Source organism: Peromyscus leucopus, chromosome 5, assembly GCF_004664715.2.
Source record: "Peromyscus leucopus breed LL Stock chromosome 5, UCI_PerLeu_2.1, whole genome shotgun sequence".
Lineage (NCBI taxonomy): Eukaryota > Metazoa > Chordata > Mammalia > Rodentia > Cricetidae > Peromyscus > Peromyscus leucopus.
The window spans coordinates 117,533,963-117,555,598 of NC_051067.1; the positions used below are offsets into that span (position 1 = coordinate 117,533,963).

A 21,636-nucleotide genomic window follows, 5' to 3' on the forward strand; every position below is an offset into this window, starting at 1 on the left:
TTTCTCATGAAACTCCCAATACATTTAATACCATCTGAATTCTGCAATGTTTATTTACTCAACATTAAATGTGAGATTAAACCCTAAATATGATTTTAAATAGTGGGTTAGCAAAGAAATGTCTCCTCTTCTTTTGGACATGTAAGTTTTCAAATGTGTGTGTGTGTGTGTGTTGGTGTATACACAAACATACATGAATGCAGATAAGAATAGGATATGGGGTATCCTCTCTGTCACCCTCTCCCTTACTCCCTTCAAAGGGGTTTCTCACTAACCCTGGAGGGAAACTAACAGCAGCTAGCTCACGCAATCCCCTTCTCACCACCTCCTCACAGTGCTGAGCTTATAGGCAAGAGAGGCTGCTAGCGCTTCTTTTCATTTTGTTGTGTTGTGTTTTGTTTTTACATGGTGCCAGGGATTCAAACTCAGGCTCTTTCCCACTGAGCCATCTCCCTGGCCCGGTTTCCCATTTTAAATGACATGTCATTGAATATCTCTGTGCAGAATCCCTTATCTGGATTGTATATACTTTTTAAGATGCCTGATGCGTGAAATTTCATCTCACATCAAAACTATTTTAGGATCCTGATACATACATATTATCTGATGTATTCCACAAAGTGAGAAATTATACACACTATATATATATATATATATATATATATATATATATATATAAAGGAAGAAATGTATATGTAGATAGATTGATAGATAAAAAGGTTTCATGTATATCTATATCTACATCTAAATATAAATGCAAAGAAACCTGGGTGTGGTGGCGCATGCCTGTCATCCCAGCACTCAGAAGATAGAGGCGGGAGGATGAGGAGGTTAAGGCCACTCTAGCTTACATAGTAAGTTTGAGGCCAACCTGGGCTATGCAAGACACTCTCAAAACAATAAAAATAAAAATCAAGCAAATGCAGAGAAACTGCAAAGACAACTCTAATTAAACAAAGAAAGAAATTCAGATCGGGGTTTCCACCTGCAAGAGGTATGGGGTATAGGGTATGTCCACACTTGTTTCTTTTTGAGGGCATCATCAGAGCCTTGAAGGATGGAAACACAATTCTGGTGTCAAAGCAATTTTTTCCTTGAAGTAGTTCAATATGGAATCCTTATAGTCCATGGAGTCTGTTGGTTTCAGTCTCCATATTGTCAGTTTCAAATTTTTAGAAATTATATATACAGAGAGAGAGAGAGAGAGAGAGAGAGAGAGAGAGAGAGAGAGAGAGAGAGAGACTCTAGTGATAAGTTTGAGTAATGAACTATTTTTCTACCACAGAGTAAGCTGAACCAGACTGTCTATCAGGACATAATTTCAATTTGAATCTAGACCATTGTCGCTGCTGTAAAAGGCCATTTTATTACATAAGCAATTCCCTTAAGGCGCCTCAGACCTTCTGAACTGCTTTGAGTCTACTACCCACTGCTGTGCTTTTCTTCCCTGTCTCCCAACTCCAACCATTTTGGAATCATTAAGTCATTTGCCTGGGAGACACCTGTTTAATATTTACGCTACTATGAAAGTAACATAAGAAGTATAAGAAGTACATAGTACAAAAGACAACAGAGTATAATTTAGAAAGAAGAAAACAAAAGGAATATTAAAAAATTACTAAGAGCAACTGAAAAGTTTCCCAGAACATTTTAATCACTTTCTCTGGAAGGTTGAAGTTCATGAACACCTCAGAGACTATCTCATGGTATGTGTGTCAGCACAGAAGGGCCAGACATGGGGACACCTGTCCAGATCCCATATAAGAGCTCAGTTGAAATCCCCCCAAGTCTTCTTAAAGACAAGGGTCTTCCAGACGTGACAAAGGAGAAGACATTTCCAAATCACAATTCCCATTTGCCTTCCGAGGTGTTGGGTTTTCTCCCCCTCCACACTTGTGCAATTAAGGGTTTTGCTGAGTGAGCTCAGGACTCTGTCTCTTTAAGTGTTTAACAGTAATTGGTTCATGTCCCTGCGTTCATTGAAAATCCTAGACATTTCATGTAGAATCTTCTTAATGAGGGGATGAATTTTTCATTCACATTAGAAAGCTCACTCTGACAAACAATTTCTAAATAAAACTTTGGCGACATGACATCCCACATTGGACCTGACAGAGAGGACAGGTGCATTAGAATATAACTCCATGGCGATCCTTCAAGCTGTCAGCCATGAATATTTTATTTCTTAATGAATCATCTTCGTGAAATGAACTTTCTTGTTGTAGTGTCAGTGCCATTTACAACAAAAAGCCGGCTCCTTTTTCAAAAGGTGAGCTCGGGAAAGATGCTGACGCGGCCGAAGCTGCCTCCCCCCCAACCTGAGGGGCTGGGGACCCGGCGGCGGCGGCATACCTCCCACCCCTCCGCTGAAATCGGGGACTCTGCGGCTGACATGAGCACCAGGAGAAGGTGTTCCTAGACTGCTGCTGCTCCTCTCAGAACTGAGTTCTGGGGACCCAACTAGAGGCAGCCATGGCCCTTGGACATCTGCTGTCAGGTGTCACCAGCCATCTGTCTGTGTTCCGCAGATCCTAAGGCCCACAATATCCATCTTCTTAAAAAGCTGTTAAGTGAAGGGAGCTGTCTGTCTGACCATAGATTTAAGTATCTCCCTGTAGAATATTCGAGAACCTGGGTCAGAGAAGATGGCCCAGTAGATGAAGGTGCTTGCTGATTAGCCTGACAACCGAAATCTAGTCCCAGGGACCCAGACAGTAGATGGAAAGAACCAACTCCTCCCTAAAGTTGTCCTCTGACCTCCACTAATGTGCAGTGATACATGGTACATGCACAAGATCTCTCTCTCTCTCTCTCTCTCTCTCTCTCTCTCTCTCTCTCTCTCTCTCTCACACACACACACACACACACACACACACACACACACACACACAGTTCCTTGTTAGCTGTCACTGCCACTGAGTGTAACCTCTGGTCTCTGGACAATACAATTGCTTCCTGGGATTAGTTTTGAGTTGTCACCATTGGCGTAGTGGTGTTTGGATAATGATTTTTTTTAATTTTTTTTTTTTATTTCTTTCTCCTTTTAAATCCATGTTTTCAACCATATTCTCCAGATTGCGCTGAAGTACAGTTTTCTGAATCTCATTTCTCTTCTGTTTCCTCCTAGTGGCAACATCTGTCTCTTAAGACCTCAAGGCTTGCCGCTTGTTATCTCCCTCCCGTGGCCCTCCCTCCCTTTGGTTCACTGAGATGAAACATGCTTTCTCTCACTCAGTCCCCAGCACTCATTTCCTAGGACTCAGTCTCTAGCAACTTAGTCCCCAGCACTCAGTCCATTTCTAGCACTCAGTTCCTAGCATGCTCCCCATCTCTCCCCAGAACAGGACTGCCTGGCCCCCTTTGAATCTGACGCTCATGTTGGCGATGCCTGCCCTGTGCCTCTTGCTTTTTATTCCTCACTTGAGAAATACTGCTAAACTGCAGAGAGGTGTCAACTCAAACCTGGATTGGCAGATGGCAGCTGTTGTCTGGTTTATGCAGTTTAAAAAAAAAAACAAAAAACTCCTCAATTCTTCATTGCTGCAGTGTCAGAACCGAGTATTCACCAGAGGCACTGGCTCGCAATACAGAAGTCATTTTCAAATGACTCTTCAGAGAGAACACTTGTCAGGGATGGTGGTACATGCCTGTAATCCCAGCACCAAAGAGGCTGAGGCAGGGCCATGGTGAGTTTCAGGCCTAGGAAGGCATGAAAGGCCTGGGGAGAAATGATGAGGAGAAAAAGGGGCCAAGGATGAAGACAAGAAGGAAAGAGGGAGGAGAAGGGAGGGGAGAGGGGTAAGGGGGAAAGAGAAGACAGAGGGGAAGGGGGAGGGGAGAGGAGGGAGGAGGGAGAAGAGAGGAGAAGGGAGGGGAGGAGACAGGAGGAAGGAAGGAGACGGAAGGGAGGAAGAGGAAGGGAAGGGGAAGGAAGGAGGGAAGGGAAGGGAAAGGAAGGGAAAGGAGGAGAGAAGAGTAGGGAAGGGAAGAAGGAAGGTGGGGAGAGGACCAGAAAGGAAGGGAAGGAATTTGTCAACTTCTGGTGTCTACCCTGGAACCAGAGCCTGAATCCAGCTGTCCAGGCCCCTACCCCAGGCTCTCCAGTGAAACTGACAGGGAATACTCTGTCTCTAGGCAGCACATGCTGTACTCTCATAGCTTCAAATGTGTTTTGGTGAGCTAAACTAGCCATGAGAACTGCCTCTCATGAGAAAACCTGGCTGGTGTAAGAGTGTTATGCAGGCCCAGAGGAAATGGAATTAGCTTGAATCTGTTGTTTTCTTTTCATTAGGCCTTGGTGAGAACTGCATTCGTTGAACTAGCTCTCAGTGTGGGCAGGTGACGAGTTTTCCCCTTATCTTTTAACTTGCAAGATCTTAGGGCCATGTTTTGTCTCACAGCTGTAGCAATAGCGTCATGTCAGGTTTCCAAGCACGTCCTCGCCTCCAGAGCAACAGTTTCCTGTGCGGTCTTCGTTGAACATCTATGCCCCTGTTAGTGTCTGCTGCTTCCAGGCCACCCGGATCATTTGGATTACATTATAGATGCACCACCCTGTTCCTCCTCCTTTTCCTCTTTTTCTTCTCTCATTCACATTAGGAGTTCTCCAACACCTGAAAACAAGTATCACCAATCACTTGTGCTTATTCTGTAAGTCCCACTGCGGTGACATAGGGACACTTTGTCTTTTTACTAAGTGAGGCCAACAGTTTTGTAGCAAATGTACACTGACACACTTTTGGTAAAAGGGGCATATTTCATATTTGCTGTTGACGTATGGTTATTTAAAATCAGAACACACACACACACACACACAACAGGATCTCTCACATAGCCCAGGTTGGCCTCCATCTTACTATATACTTGTACTTCCTGATAGACTCCTGCCTCCACATTCTGAGTGCTGGGATTACAGCCATGTGCCACCATCCAGGGTCTATGCAGTTCTGGGGACTGAACCTAGGGCTTTGTCCATGCTGGGCAAGCACTCTGTCCACTGAGCCACATCCCCAGCCTAAGTTGTGAAAACAAATTTTAAACAAAATCTATGAGCAAAGACCGTCATTATTGTCTTCAGGGGTGGCTCTCCATTCCTCTGACCTCTCAGGTTCCCCCTGAGCACTCATCCCACCCTTAGTCCCTGAGTGTTGGGCAGTTGTCCCCAGGACACACGTCACAGTCATGGCAGCTCATCCACAGTCCCTTTTCCAACTGGCCTCCCAACAATGGTGCCAATTTCTCCCCTTCCGATTCTCTTTTCAGCTCTGACAAGGCTGTCTTAACTAGGAGAGCCAAGCCAGAATGGGGCGGGGGTCCTGACTCCATTTGTTCGCTTGACTGTGGTTTCCTAAACAGATTACTCCTAACCTGGGACATTATTGACCAGTTACTTTCTCACTCACTTTCTGTTTGTGTAAACACCAGCCTTAGTCTCATTCCAGGTAATGCTTCACAGAAAACCAAGTTTCAGATCTTTTTATCACTTCTCAATAAAAGGTGCCTACAGCTGTCAACTGTTCAGGTCTGCCCTCACTGCTTGGCTTCCAGAATCCTTCTGCTGTGAACTCTTTTTATGGTTCATGTTGCTCAAGGCCAAGGGAAGAGTAAGCCTCATTCGTCCACATTTCTAATACATTACCAATTGCATTTCCCAAATCCCTCTAAGTGACTGCTAGTCTATTTCATAGAGAATGAAAACAAGTCACCCAACACAGGAGTGGGGAGATGATTCAGTCAGTAAAGTGCTCAAGAGGACCAGAGTTTGGTCCCAGCAACCTTGTTAAAAAGCTAGCTGTGGTTGTCTGGCCTCCACACATGCATTCATGCATACACATACAGAGGGAAGTGTCTACAGTCATTCATGCATGCACACACATGCACAAAAACAAGTCTCCAATAATATACACACAGAGAGAGAGGCAGAGAGAGTTGGCTACAGTCACAGATGTGCGCACACACACACCCACACACACACCCACACACGTCGAGAATTATAAACACACAGGCACAGGTACCCAACAAAAAAATGTATCTAAGTCTTCCTGTATCTTTTTTCTGTGATCCCTGCTCCATAAGCACCACTTTTCACCTCTACTGTCCTATCAGCTGGCTAATAACAATATGCAAATCCCGATTTACAATCCGCTATCTACCAATCACAGAACAATGCCTGGCTATCTTAGAAGTTCTAGTCTCCGTCCTCCTTACCTTCATCTCTGCACAGACCTTAGAAGATTGCACTTCATTAAATTATTCTTATAATGAGTCCCTGTTACCAGGGAATACGGAGTTAAAAAGGTGATCGCACCAAAAATAATTAGCATAAGACCTGCTGGACCCATGGAAGTGACTAGATCCTAATCAATAGCAATATGATTACACCCATGCCACAATTATAAATTATTTAATACGCTACCCCTAGGTTACTGACTAGTTGCCTTTAAATTAAATTCTCTGTCAATAATTGATGCAAAGAATTAATGCGCGAACACCTTCAGTTACTGAAACTTTTTTAAGGTGGCATAAAATATTGAAGTGTGGCCCGTCATTAGCGGCTAGCCTGTCTGTTTGCCACAGCATCCCTCTGTTACAAATTGGTCAAGAAAGACTCTCGGATCTTGAAAGATGACAAGGACTGAGCCACTGCTGGGCAGTTTTCTAAGGACACTGAGATGCCCCAGTAGAGATTCACAGATGAAGGCACAGAGCTGGGGGAACCACTAACTAACACTCTATTTTACTTCTTCAATCCTAATAAACGAATAACCCGCCTTGAGTTTTCCTGTTTTCTTAGACGCCACCACCCTTGGCGAAGAGAGGTCTTAAGTGACTTGAGAAATCCTAATCTAACATAGGTAAGCAGTGAGGATTTTAGAGAAAATAAAAAGGAAGGGAGAGAAGGGGGAAGTGGGGCGGGGATGGAAGGAAGGAACAAGTAAGGAAGGGAAGGAGAAAGGAAGGGAGGGAGGAAGGAGGGAGGGAGGAAGGAGGGAGGGAGGGAGGAAGGAAGGAAGGAAAGACAGGGAGAGAGGGAAGAAGGAAGGAGGGAAGAGAGGGTGGGAAATGGAGGCCTGAAATCGGGTAAACCTTTCTGTGATTCCTTTCCTCGCTCCATCTGTGTCTTCCAGTTCTGCTTAAACAATGTCACTTGCATCAAAGCTTTCTCTTCCACGATGATTCTTTGTGTGTCACTAAGCACTGGAAAATCCAGGCTGCTGAATAGTAGGGGTTTCAGGGGCCAGAAGGAAAAGGTTAAGTCATCCATTACCAGCCTAGGCTTTTGTCTGATTCCAGAAACAGGTCACTCAGGTGGCCAAGTAAGGGCTAGAATGAATCACGAGATAAAACAGAAGTCCTTCCATGAACGCGCGCGCACACACACACGCACACGCACATACACACACACCTGTGCACAGAGGAGAGCAGCAGGGATGCAGGGGTCTGACAGGGGGGCTTCCCATGGTAAGCTTGTTGTCTAAGAAGGAAACAGACGGTTTCATCTGGGGACAGTAGACGTTCCAGGAGTGGCTCTTCTGTCACTGGGAATGGTAGATTTCAACAGGTCACCAGGCCTATGTGACTCACAGCAGAAGCCCGGGGAGCCAAGCAACATTGTCTTTTGCCAAAACATCTTTCCCTGGATTTGTGTAAGGGTTTATTTTTGTTTTATGTGTGGGGACAGCTGCCTCTGTGTTTCTAAGCCCAGTGCGTTCCTGCAGAGGCCAGGAGAGGGCATTGATGCTCTAGAACTAGAGTTACAGACTGTTGTGAGCCACGGTGTAGGTGCTAGAATCTGAGCCCTGATCCTCTGGAAGAGCAGCCGGTGCTCCAAACTACTGAACTGTAAGTGGCTTCTGCCCTCCTTGGTTGGTGCTTTGAGGTGCTGACTAGAAAAACATAATCTCCCCTGCCCCAAATCAGTGAGCCCAAGATACTCGGGGCAAGGGATTCGGATACTGTGGGGGGGTCTTTTCATCTTTGTGGCACATGGTCTGGACCCTCTGGGATGGGCTCTGTTGCTTGAGCATGCTGGCTTCATGCATTTCTGAATGTTCACTCCTGTGACTGAGTTCACAGTGTGGCAAGATGTCATGTCTCTTCTCCAGTTCCCATAACCCTCCATTCCTCCCCACAAGAGGGACATCAGGAAGGGGCTGGCGATGTCGCTCAGTTCTTAGAGTGCTTGCGAATCATGCACAAAGCCCTGGGTTACATCTTTGGCACCATCCACTCTGAGTGTAGCAGTGTAGTCAGGAGATGGAGGCAGGGTGATCAGAAGTTCAAGGTCATTCTCAGCTACATAGCTGAGAATATGTGAGACCCTACCTCAAAAACATAAACAGGGTAACAGGAAGGAGCCCAGATCTCAAGACCAAAGAAGCATCTGGAATCAGGGGTCAGTCTTTTGATTGTGAACAATGGTTACCCAGGCAGGCAAGGCTCACCAGTATGATGGATGCCTCATACCTCAGCTGTGTCCCACCTGAGACCTGGACCATTGGAACTTGAGTCCCTCTTGGCCTAGACCAGTTCTTGAGGAGGACAAGTTCCAATCCTCTTGCCTGTCTCTCTTGTGAGAGTCTGGGTTTGTGAGACACTCACATCAGGTTCCCATCAACATGGGCCCTTTATTTTTAGCTAGTCTAGATCATCTTTTTAAAAAAATATTAAAAAAAAAAATCTGTTGTTTCTTAGAAAACTGTCTCCAGACAGACAGACAGACATGGCAGAAACAGAGAGCTTACCTCCCACCCACTCATCTCTCAACTCTGCCCCCTTGCCCTGATTCCCACACGCCTGCCATTTCCCTGTGTGTTTTGCCTTCACTTTGTATTTTATATATTGTCCTGTCCTGATTGCTTGTTTCTCTCTCTCTCTCTCTCTCTCTCTCTCTCTCTCTCTCTCTCTCTCTCTCTCTCTCTCTCTCTCTCTCTCTCATTCTTTTCTCTGGGACTCCCTGCTATTCTCTGAGGGAGGCTGCCTAGCACTTAGTGGCTTCTATTTTTCTTGTTCTTGAAAGTGCCCCTTCTAAGTTACTTCCCAATCAGGAGGGTTCTTTCATCTTCTCCTTCACACTTTTGGTTCACACAGGTAAGAGGAAGCTGAAGTCACGCCTGCTGTTTTCCAAGACCGATCAGCAGGCTTTGTTTAGGTGGGTCTTTTGGGTTGACGCACACTAGTTTCCTTGACATATCTGTCACCGGATGAGCGGTATGTGTAACCTGTTCTGAGTTCCCTCCCCCACCCAACGCTGCAGAAAAATTTCCTTTGTGTGGCAATTTTTAATGTTTACCTTCATTTCCTCAATTAGCATTATTATTATTATTATTATTATTATTATTATTATTATTATTTTAATTTTAAAGTTTCACAGAAGCTTGACCAGGACATGCCTGTAGACCCAGCTACTCTGAAAGCTGAGGCAGTGATCTCTTCAGGTCAATAGTCCAAGGCCAATCTGGGCAATGTAATAAAACTCTGTCTCAGAAAAACAAAAGTTACACACCAGTTCCCCCAACCACCACTATCACCACCACCAGCATTCTTATGGTGCTGAGTTCATGGGAATATTTAGAATTCAGTCTTTTTTCTTTTCTTTACTGCAATAGAAAAAGGGATAGTGTCCCCTAAATGTACTTTGGACATCAAAATTTCTAATTTTCAGTAGTGTCTGGTATGTATATCATAAATCCCCGAGCAACTGTTTGTTTAGATCTTCTTCTTCTTCTTCTTCTTCTTCTTCTTCTTCTTCTTCTTCTTCTTCTTCTTCTTCTTCTTCTTCTTCTTCTTCTTCTTCTTCTTCTTCTTCTTCTCCTTCTTCATTATTATTATAGAGATAGGGTCTCACGTATTCCAGACTTGTCTTGAAGCCACCGTGTAGTCATGATGACCTTGAACTCCTGATCCTCCTGACTCTACTTTCCAAGTGCTGGGATTGCAGGCCTCTACTACCATCAAGCCTGGCTTATGCAGTCCTGGGAATCAACCCCAGGGCCTCCTGCATACCAGACAAGCACTCTGAGAGCTAACTGAACTCTAACCCCAACCCCACATTTTAATTGCTGCCCATGCTTAGTTTCCACTAGTTAGAACACATCTTAACATTGGCTCTCTGCTCCCCTAATTCTTGTGGCCATCTCCATCCAGCTTTGTTCTAAATTTTTAATGAGCATCACTGTTTTTTTTTTTTTTTTTTGGTTTTTTTTTTTTTTTTGGTTTTTGGTTTTCTTTTCTTTTTTTCTCTTCCATTTTACAATTTTTTTAATGTGTCCAGAAACCAACCCTCCTGCTCAGGCTTCTCGGCGTGCCTTGGGCTGGCATGAGGCGGTGTGAAACAGAGTCACAGGGAAGGAATCCTCATTGGAGGGAAGGTTGGGCAAAAAGTCAGGACTCAACCTGAACCCAGAGGGTTCTAACACATAAGACTGACCTCATGACCCCCAAATGGGCTTTGCTTTTTTTTTTTTTGCACTGCAGCTTTTTGAGAAACCCCGTGACTAACTGAACTTGGCATATTGCTTACTTCTCAGAATTTTCAATCAGAAATTATCTGATGACTGGACCAATTCTGCACACCCACCTGGGTTCCAGCAGATCCACCTAGGCACTTCCACGAAGAAGTGTGTGGAAGCCAGAGCAAGGTCCCACACATCCCCACTTGTGGCCTGCGGAGCCCCAACTTCCCATCACTCCGGGCACCAGTTTACGAGAACCCTGTGTGTGTCTTACCTCGGTTGCAGGGTTAGGAAAGCAAGCTCAATGATTTCTGTAAAGGTTTCCATAGTGAGGGTAGTTGCTAGATATGTTAATGTGTAATATCCGCTTTTGCAAACCACACTTCAGAGTCCGTAGCGTTGTCGACTTGGGAACCCTCACAAGAACTCACGCTCATCCTATTAAGACAAATAAGACCTGCCTAGTCACCAGTGGGTTTCCCTCAACTTTCTGTGGGTTTCTTTTCCTTTCTCAACGGAGTAAAGGACCCAAGTTTCTATATATGGTAGCCTCTTCCTTGCTGATTCCTGGTAACCTGAACACGCAAGGGTTCACGGAAGAGGATTGGTGTGTCACCTTCTTTTTTTTTTTTTTTTTCTGAGACAGGGTTTCTCTGTGTAGCTTTGCGCCTTTCCTGGGACTCACTTGGTAGCCCAGGCTGGCCTCGAACTCACAGAGATCCGCCTGGCTCTGCCTCCCGAGTGCTGGGATTAAAGGTCTAAAAGAGCCCAAACTCTTGTCTGCGGTACCTCCCAGCGTGACAGGGGCCCAGCTTCTGACTTGCACTTATCATGTAACTTGCACAGAGTACAGGCTAAGGCCTATTCACCTTAAGAATTGGATAGTGGTGTTCCATCGAGAGCCTGACCAGTTTGGTAGTGTAAAACCCCCACAGGAAATTATTGTCATTATGGATTTGGTTTCTGCTGCTACTAGACCACCCACTGATCTTTAAAATATACACTGGTCAGATCAATGGGGAAATACAAATTTACATGCAGTATGGTTCTGGTGAATTCTGTCTAACAAAAAATAAGATTTTTCTTTTAAAGGACAGGCTGGTTGACTCATAGAATCTAACTGTACATGATCTATAGACATTCCCACATACAGATGCAGCTCAGAAGAACGCCAGTATTTCATGTGTGTTAGCCCAGCAGTCTCTCCAAGAAAATAGTAATCTTATGAATTTGGTCTCAACTATAACTTAGTGCCCCAGGTCAACTACTGCTGGCAAAAAGAATGTGTTCTAAATTAGTTTTTTAAAATAATTAAGCATTTCCAGAATCCACTTACTCATTAAAAAGGAAAGTCATTGAATGGTTTTGGTTGTTCTCACACAGTCATCATCAGAAGCAGGAGTTTGGATAAATGTTTAAGTGATTTTTGTACTAAAGCCAAGCGATGTTTACAAAGTGTCAGAAATGGGCTGATGATGAAGAGAAAAAAAAAAAAAAGCCGAGCCCTTCACTGAACCCAGAACATCCCCTCCCCACAAAACCAGTACACTTCCTGATGATTAACTTGCCCAAGGTTACACAGCTAATGAGAAGAGAAACCAAGATGGTGACCTTTGAATCCTAAGCCCAGTCTCTTCCTCCAAAGCTGGATACACTCAGACCAGAATTCATAAACAACTTCAGGGGCTGGAGAGGTGGTTCAATGGTTCAGAGCACTAGCTGCTCTTGTAGAGGATGCAGATTTTGGGTTCTGTTTCCAGCACCCACATGGGGGCTCACAACCACCTATATGTAACTTGAATTCTAGGGGATCTCACGCCTTCTTCTGGTCTCCTTAGGTGCTTGCATTCACATGGTATACATTATCTCACATGGACACACACATACACAGAAAAATAAATATTTTGTAAACATTAAAAAATAAGCTATTTCTTTTTTGTTTGGTATTTCTCTTGTTTGTTTGTTTGTTTTATTTCTTTCTTATGAGACAGGACTTTTCTGTGTAACAGCCTTGGCTGTCCTGGAATGCACTTTGTAGACCAGTCTGGGCTCAAACTCACAGAGATCCACCTGCCTCTGCTTCCCTAGTGCTGGCATTAAAAGTGTGCACCACCACAAGCATTTTCTTAAAGTCACCTTAACATGAAACTTCTGAGGACTTTAGTGGGTTGGATTTTACCCCTAATGTGAAAGGTCTCTCTCCTTCACTAATTTAAGTTTTACTTCCTTGTATAAGGCTCTGGGTGTGATCCTGGAAATAAACAAACAAACAAACAAACAAACAAGCAAACAACAGTTGATAGACTAAAATTCATCAGTGAAATAAACTCTCTTACAAGTAAGTGTTTGTATTTTTGTATGAGTGAGAGAATATTTATATGTGTACACATATACATACTCTATTAAAGTATAATTTACATACCACAGAATTAACATTTTAAAAGATACAATTCCCTAGTCTTGGGCAAACATGTCCATACACTTGTGGGGTCATCACTGTTCCTCAGATATACAACATTCTATCTCCCCATAGGTGACTGAGTTTATTTTCCAGTATATCCTTATGCCCTCAGAGGCAAACACTGCTCCTGCATCCATCATGTCCACACCATGGCCTTACCTGCTCTGAAACGTCATTTAATGCAAGGTGTATCTGCCTTTTGTGTATGGATTTTTTGTTGTTGCTTTATTTAACAACTAACATGTTTCTGAAACTCATACACATTGGTTTATGCATTAATACCTCTCTTTTCCAGTTTGGAATACTCTTCCTTTGGAAAATTATGCTGCAATTTAATTAACCAGTCACCTATTGGTAAAAATTGGGATGTTTCTGTTTCCATAAATAGTCTTGCACAAAGTGTTGCAACTTAATTGACACATGCTTGGGATATACTTTAAAAAATATTTATCTTATTTTTTATTTATATGTATATAGGTGCTCTGGGTGTGGTCCCAGCAAGATCACACCCATAACACACAGGTTCCTGCAGAAGCCAGAAGAGGGCATTGATGCCCCTGGAGCTAGAGTTACAGGTGGTTGTAACCTTCTCTATGTGGCTCCTGGAAACTAGACTGGGTCCTTTGCAGGAGCAACAAGTGCTCTTAACCACCAAGCCATCTCTCCAGTGCCACTGTGTAATTAATAATGTGATCTATGTGATAAATGTGCGAAGATCAGATCAGAGCCATGAGCATTCTTGTTCTTTAAACACTTATCATTCTTTTCTTTTCTTTTTTCTTTTTCAGATAGGGTGTCTTTATATAGCCCGCGCTGACCTAGAACTCATTCTGTAAGCCAGGATAGCCTTGAACTCACTGAGACCCACCTGCCTCTGCCTCCTGAGTGCTGGGATTAAAGGCATGTGCCACCACTGCTGGCTCAGTTATCATCTCTTTGTGTTGGGAACCTCAAACTCCTTTCTTCCAGTTTCTCATAAAGTATACAATTAACATGAACTGCTATTGCCCTTCAGTTCTATGTAGATATCAGAGCACACTCATCTATGTACCCATTGTCTTCTACTCATAACCTTCCCTCTATGCCTACTTCTTAGCCTTCCTATTTTTCTACCACTATTCTACTGTTTACTTTCTTCAAATCTGCTGGTTTTTATTTCTACATTTGAGTAGAAATAACATAGCATTTGCCTTCCTGTTTCTGGCTTATTTCACTTAACACAGTGCCCTCCTGCCACATCCATTTTGTCCCAAATGACAGACTCCTATTATAGTTTAGAGATTCCAAGCCATCTCTCAGCCTCCCCCATTTTGTTTCATGGCTGACTGATAAGCCACTGTGTGTAGGAACCACATTTTTTTTATCCATTATTCACCCATGGATACCTCACCTGGATTGCATATCAAAGCTGTTTAAATAGTGCTGCAGTAAACAAGGGGCACAGATGTCTCTTTGGTACAGTACAGTACCTCTTTTCTATATACACCCAGGTGGAGGATTGTTGGCTCTCAGGGTGTTCAGTTAAGGTGCCACCAAGCAGTCGTCTAAAGTGGTTGAACCATTTTCAGCTCCTTCTAGAACTGTGTGAGAAGTCACATTGCCTCACATCCTCATTGATACTTGGAAATTTCAGCCTTTTAATTATAGCCTTGGCAGTAGGTGTGAGATGCTCTCTTTTGCTTGGTCTATTTTGCATTTTCCTGATGACTAATGCTTCCCCCCACCGCCCCAATCTCACCGGCCATTCCACTCATTTGTTCTTGCTGTGGAATATCTATTCATTTATTTGAACATTTTTTTTTTAAGTTTAGTTTTCTTTTTAACACTAGGTTGTAGAAATTATACATATTGGAGAGACAAGCCTCTTCGGCATTCTGTGGTTTTTCCTTACCTGCCTTTTGTATTCAGTCTTCTCTAATGTTGTATTTTGTCTTAAATCTTGATGACACCAAATTCCTCCTCTGTTTCTATTGTCAGTGTCTTTGTTTAATTTTTCTAAGAACTCCTTGCCAATCACAAGGTAACAAAGATTTTTTTTTCAGTTTCCTTCTAGAAGCTTCATGAGTTCAGACTTTGCACTTATTCCTATTTCCCATCTTAGATTCATCTTTGTGTATGGTGTGAGGTAAAGGGTAGAGGTTTGTATTTCTTCCCATGTAGATTCAATGCTATTTGTTCAAAGTCTAATCTCCCCTTTTTTGAATTTCCTTAGCACCTCTGTCAAAAGGCAATTGGTTATGTAGACCTGGGTCCATTTCTGACTTCTCTGTTGTACTTCTTCGATCCAATTGTTTTTTCTTTTCTTATACCTGTGACTACTGTATTAATTATGTATCTTTATAGTCACTTTTGAAGCTAGCTAATATAAAGACCCCAACTTGACTCTTTGTTGTAAGATTGTTTTGACTATTTTATTTTATTTTATTTGGTTTTTCGAGACAGGGTTTCTCTGTGTAGCTTTGAACCTTTCCTGGAACTCACTCTGTAACCCAGGCTGGCCTAGAGATCCGCCTGCCTCTGCCTCCCGAGTGCTGGGATTAAAGGCATGCACCACCACCGCCCAGCTGTTTTGACTCTTGTAGATACTTTGTTTACCTACATAAATTTTAGGATCAACTTCCCCATTGATTTTTTAAAATGCCTGCTTGGATTTTACTTGGTATGGAATTGAATCTATTGCTTAACTTGAGGATGATTGACAACCTAACAATATTAAGTGTCTCAGCCCATCACACACACACACACACACACACACACACACACACACACACACACACACCTTTCCCATATACATGTATCTTTTTATACTTTTATACTTCAGTGATGTCTTACAAGTTTGAAATGGGGGGGGGGTCTTACATACTTTTTGGTTTTATTCATTGTCAAATGTTGAATTTTTGTCCTATTTTTAAAAAATTAAAAAATTATGTATATGTATGCTTATGAGGGGTATGTGCACAAGAGTACAGTGCCTGTGGAGGCTCGAGTCTGCATTGGATCCTCTGAAGCTTGAGTTACAAGGAATTGTGAGCCACCTGCCTTGGGTGTTAGGGACCAACACCCTTGTGCTTGCAAAAGCAGCAAGTGCTCTTAACCACTGAGCAATCTCTCTGTAGCTTTGGAGCCTGTTCTGGCTCTCGCTCTGTAGCCCAGGCTGGCCTCAAACTCACAGAGCTCCACCTGCCTCTGCGTCCTGAGTGCTAGGATTAAAGGCATGCACCACCCCCACCTGGCTATTAGCTTCTTTCTACAGAGGATATTTCCACATCTCTGAATGTAGTTTTACTTCTTCAACTTGATGGCTTTTTTCCCCCTTTTTTAATACTCTTAGGATGATGCTGACCATGCATGATGAGAGGAGTATCATTGCCTTAATAGGAGTTTCTCCATTATCTATGATGTAAATAACAGGGGGTTTTTTGTTTTTGTTTTTGTTTTTGTTTTTTTTTTTTTTGTTTTTTTTTTTGTGTGTGTGCATGTTCTTTACTGCGAGCATTTTACACTGATTTCTAATTTGCTGAGACCTATTTTAAATAAGCATTTACAAGTATTTTTAATATTCTGATTATTGTGGTCATTGTTATTATTATGGTGTGTATTTGAGGGAGTTGGACTCATAGGTCATAAGGTTTGTGATGGAAGTGATATTCTACATCTCTAGACTGCCTGAATGCCTGGCCTGGGGAACATTCTTCTGTCCTGTCTCTCTTGGTTTCTTCATCTGTAAACTAAAGCATGTCTGCAAACATCTCAACATGTTGGTGGACATATGACAATCTCTCTGTCCATGCCAGTCATCATTTTAATTCTACCGTGTTCATAGGAACAATAGTGTTTATCCTGAACACTTCATGAAAAGCACCATTTGGGGCTGGAGAGATGGCTCAGCACTTAAGAGTGTGCATTGCACTTGTAGAGGAAGGGACCCGAGTTCAGTTCCCAGCACTGATGTCAGACAGCTGACAACTGCCTGCCGGTAACTCCAGCTCCACAGAATCTTAGTCTCTCTTCTGGCCTCAGAGGGCACCTGCACACACACACACACACACACACACACACACACACACACACACAATTTTAAACAATAATTATCTTTAAAAACACCACAAACACTGTCAATATTAGCCTAGTTCTCCACTCCATGTATTGAAGACAAGATGTAACCTCTCATCTGTGGGTTGATCTCCCGAGACTTTGACAAAGACCCTGAACAGCTCTGCTTTTTCTGTGGACTAGTTCTAAAAGTTTAAGTAGATCTGTGTGATCCCCAAAGAATTGCATGCAGACTAGCATTAAGATGAAAATCTTTTATATTTGTTCTGTAGCTTTGAAAAACCAGCACACGGTCTGTTTTGTTCCACGGGCTCCTAAGGTTCAGGTATTAACATAAATACAGCCCATTAACACTTGTTCCTCCCTGTCAGGACATAAATTAAGTCTGCAGGTGTTCCACAGAGCTGTACCCTTGGTACTAATTAAGCCTTGATAATTAGGTTTGTTAAATTCAGGACTTTAAGCTTATATTCCCTCTTTGGGTTACCAAAATGGAGCTGTGCAGTCTTCGGCCTCCACCCTCTGTTGTGTTTTGTGTTTCTGTCTACACCCACCTCTTCTTTCCTCAGTTTCTTTCTCTATTTCTTCTCTTTTCTGAAGAAGGCATTGCTGTTTGCTCTCCATTGTATTCCTTTGTTACTATTTTTTTAATTAAAAAAAGTCAGTGACAAACCCTTTACCATTTTGCCAGTGGAGGGTATGAAGCAGATGCACACGTCTGTTTATGGTGAGATTAAAGCCCTCACCTCTGTTCCGGGTCCTCTGAGACTCAAGAATGGAAAGTGGCTGGCTGACTTTCTCTGGACACCAAACACAACCAAGACTGTGCTGTAAACCAAAGGATCTGTTGTTCAGGAATGAGCTTTGATATTATCTAAAACTAGGCAGGCAATATGCTGGGGACCCAAGCAATTTGTATTTATGTCTATTTTTTCTTATAATGGGATTGTTTGGGCGATAGAGCTGACTTGTGGCTTGCAAGCATGAGAACCTGAGTTTGATACCTAGAACCTAGGTTAAGGGGAAAAAAAGCTGGAGTGTCAACATGCATATAATCCCAGTACTGGGAGATGGAGACAGGTGGATCTCTGGACTTCACTGGCCAGCCAGACTAGCCTTGATGGAGAGATCTAGGCCAATTAGGACCTTATCTCAAAAGATGGGCAGATGGTGGCCGAGGAACAACAATTGGTATTTTCTGTGACCACCCCCACATTCATGTACACTACACACATGAACATACATGCATACACACATGCATCTATCTACACTGGCACACATGTAAACATCACACACACATATAAACACATGCATCTATATTGGCACACACATAAACATGCACACACATGTGCATCTGAACAGGTACACACGTGAACATTCATACACATAGAAACACATAATGAATCTACACAATGGCACAAACACGAACATGTGTCTGTACAACCCATGCACAGTGAGATCTTCTTTTAGCAAAACAATATTTGAAGACCTTCCCTCACTCTCAAAAGAAAAAAAAATCAAAATTCTCTGATTCTTATGGAATTTTCCCAATAGAATTTCCCATCTGAGGGACCTGGAGGATATCTTGTGATCTGCAGCTTATCTGTAACTAGTCCACAAACAAGAACATCCTGGAATCTAGTAGTTATTTCTCCAGTCTGTCTCTTCTCTTTGGTGGCTTTAGAAGTCTATTACTCATCAGGTGAGATAGTTGGTGAGTGCTGATTTTCATTTTGAATTAAGGGAATCATTTAAACAACTGTATCAGCATTGGCTTCCCTGGATGCTGCCTTTACAGCCTCACCTGTGGGTAGGATTCTAAAAGTAGACTTTTAATCAGAAGCATTTTTATTTTTAAAGGACAGCTTTTCCTGGGGGCAATGGCTATAACCCAGCTCCACCCCATGGTCTCTTCAGCATTCTTTCCCAAGGAGCCCAGTGCTGATCTGTCTAGAAGGGTACCCGGGTTTCAGTGAGCACTTTGCTGAGGCTTTGAAGAATGCATCCGGCAGGGTGGCCCATTCCTCTAGGCTCTCAGCCAGCCTTTCTTTGGCATTTGCTCATATCCCCAAACTCCTATGCATGGACACCTTTCTCCTTCAAGCAGGTCCTCAGAGTCCATCTTCACAGTGCCATCCCCCATCCCCTAGACAGGATGAGGAGATAGAGTGGAAGAAACAGCTTGGCAAGAAACCACAAGTTTGTGAGAGAGCAGAAGGTCAGAGAGTTTGAATTTGCATGGGCAGTAATAGTAAGCAATGTCTCAGTGTCCAACAAGCTGCAGAATATGGATGCTACAGAGATGAGTTTTGATGAGGGGTGGGTTTGGGCTTGAATTCTTTCCTTTTCTTTTCCTTTCCCAATCCCTTTATTGGTCTCTCTCCCTTCTATTTTCTCCTCTCCCTCCTACTCTCCTTCTTTCTTACCTCCTTCCTCTTCCTCCTCCTCTTCCCCCTTTTCTTCCTCTTCCTCTTTCTCCTCCCTTTCTTCCTTCCTTTTCTCCTCTCCCCCCCTTCTTCTCTTCCTCCCCTGCCTCACCTCAGATTTTTATCTATCTGGTAGTCAGTGTTCTTAACATCCAGGTACATTCTAATTCTGTTGATGTCTGGTATAGAGAAAGGATGACAAATTCTCACTTGTGTGACCCATAATCTGAGGACACATCAAGTGAACCGTGAGTGCCTCACTTTGAGGGTGAAAGGTCCCAACCCTGGTCCGAGGTGTGGGACTTTCTGTACTGAAGCTTTAGCTAACAGGAGGGAGGAGAAGTGACAGGGACCAGTGCTGATCACTAGGAGTATGCTAAGGCCACCTTCTGCTGTAAAGCTCACTGCAGCAGATTCAGAGCTGAAAAGCAGACTATTTCAGAATCACAGTGAACTGGGGAAGGACCACTTTCCTAGAGAATTGGGCAGTTTGGCAGCAGACCAGGTCTTGTTTGAAGCAATCTTTTGTGCAATGGTGTCCACAGCCCCACATTCTCACTTTGCAGCAAGGCCCCACCAAATCCCTTCGTGTCTTTTTCGGAGCAGCCTCTCCACTACATAGGTGATATTACAGGGACAGAATGTATTCTGAGTCATATTATTCCCCTGGTAAAGAGTCACCGCTGATTAATTACCTCAAGGACAGTGCCTGGTGACTTTTTCTCTTCCCACTGAATCCCTTTGTATCCTACAGCTCCACGTGGGGCTGGGAAGATCAGCAAAGGCTGAGAGGCCAGTGGAAAGCCAGGGTGAAGCATTTCAAAATACCAGACAGCTTGGTAGACTGCAGCAACTCAGGCCATTCCCTATGACTGCTGCAGAGGCTCAGACCAGAGCTTCCCCGGGACAAAAGATTCTTCTGTTCTCTTGAGCTAAAGCCCATAGAGCATAATAAAAGCATCAGTGCAGGCTGACTAGTTCCTGCTGGGTGGGAAAAGATACCTCTTTCCCTAGTGGAGATCCATCATCCTTTAGAAACGGAACTTCATCTGATGCATCCTCCACTTCCTAGCACAGTCTTGATTGGCATGATTCTTTCCCTCCTCCCCACCTAATTTTAGCTTCCCTTCCAAGTATGAGGGAAAAGCCAGAAAGGACTGGACTATTTCTGCCATGAAGCAGTGATGAGCAAAGCCATGAGAGATTCTGCCCAGGGTCAGGGATTCACATTCTAGGGTCTGTGCACTGGCTCTCACTAGTGGAGATGGGGCTTCTTGAGGTTGTTCTATCACCTGTGAACTTCTGAATGGTCTAATCACGATTAGAGTCCAGAATTTGATAAAGGTTCATTATATGAACATACATTGAGTACCCACTGTGTGTGTGTGTGTGTGTGTGTAAGGCCAGAGGTCAACCTTGAACCTTGAATGTTACCCTCAGGCACCCTCCAACTTGTTTCTTGAGACAGGGTTTCTCACTGGCCTCTTACCAGTTAGGTTAGGATGGCTGTCCAGAGAGTCTCTAGGATCTCCGCCCCACCCCCAGCACTGGGCTTATAAATGCTCACGAGCCACCATATCCACTTTTACGTTTCTTTCTGGGCATCAAACCCAGATCCTCCATGCTCACAAAACAAGTGCTTTGCCAACTGAGCTCTCTTCTAGCTCCTTGTTTTGATAAGCACCTTTGAAATGGAAGATTTTATGTCTTAACGTAGATACCTTTTTCAAAAGCAGCGGGTTTATGAAATGTGAGCATAGTGAGAAAGTCGTGTCAGTTCAACATTAGTAACTCTTTGAGCTCTGGTCAAATTCCTGAACAGAACTTCGTGTTTCTCAGTTTTATTTTTCCTCTCTATGTCTCTTCCACCTTGGCAGTAAAAGGTATTAATGTCACTGACCCATGCAGGGTTGTTTGAATGTTCAGACTTCATGTACCACTCTGCAGGTAGCCAGTCACTGCTAAAAAACATTCCTGTCTCTTACTATTATTATTGGCATGAACATCTATATTGACTATTTTGCTTGTTGCTTGGACACTAAGGAGGTAAACTTCTGGGCAGGTCTGTGGGGAATTTTCAAGTTTATGGTAATTGAGGTGGAAAGTGCTGTCCCACCCCACCATGTTGGTGGTACCATTCTATGATCTGGGGTCCTAGATTGAAATAAAAAGGAGAAACTAAGTGTTGTTGAGATGGCTCAGTAGGTAAAAGTACCTGATGCCGAGCCTGATGACCTGAATT

The 21,636-nt window shown here is 43.4% G+C and overlaps 1 protein-coding gene across 1 annotated transcript in view; it reads left to right on the forward strand.

The window, feature by feature from the left end:
* Positions 1-21,636, forward strand: part of Wwox (WW domain containing oxidoreductase) — a 943,055-nt gene that overhangs the window by 652,212 nt on the left and 269,207 nt on the right. The gene's annotated exons all lie outside the window — the stretch shown is intronic.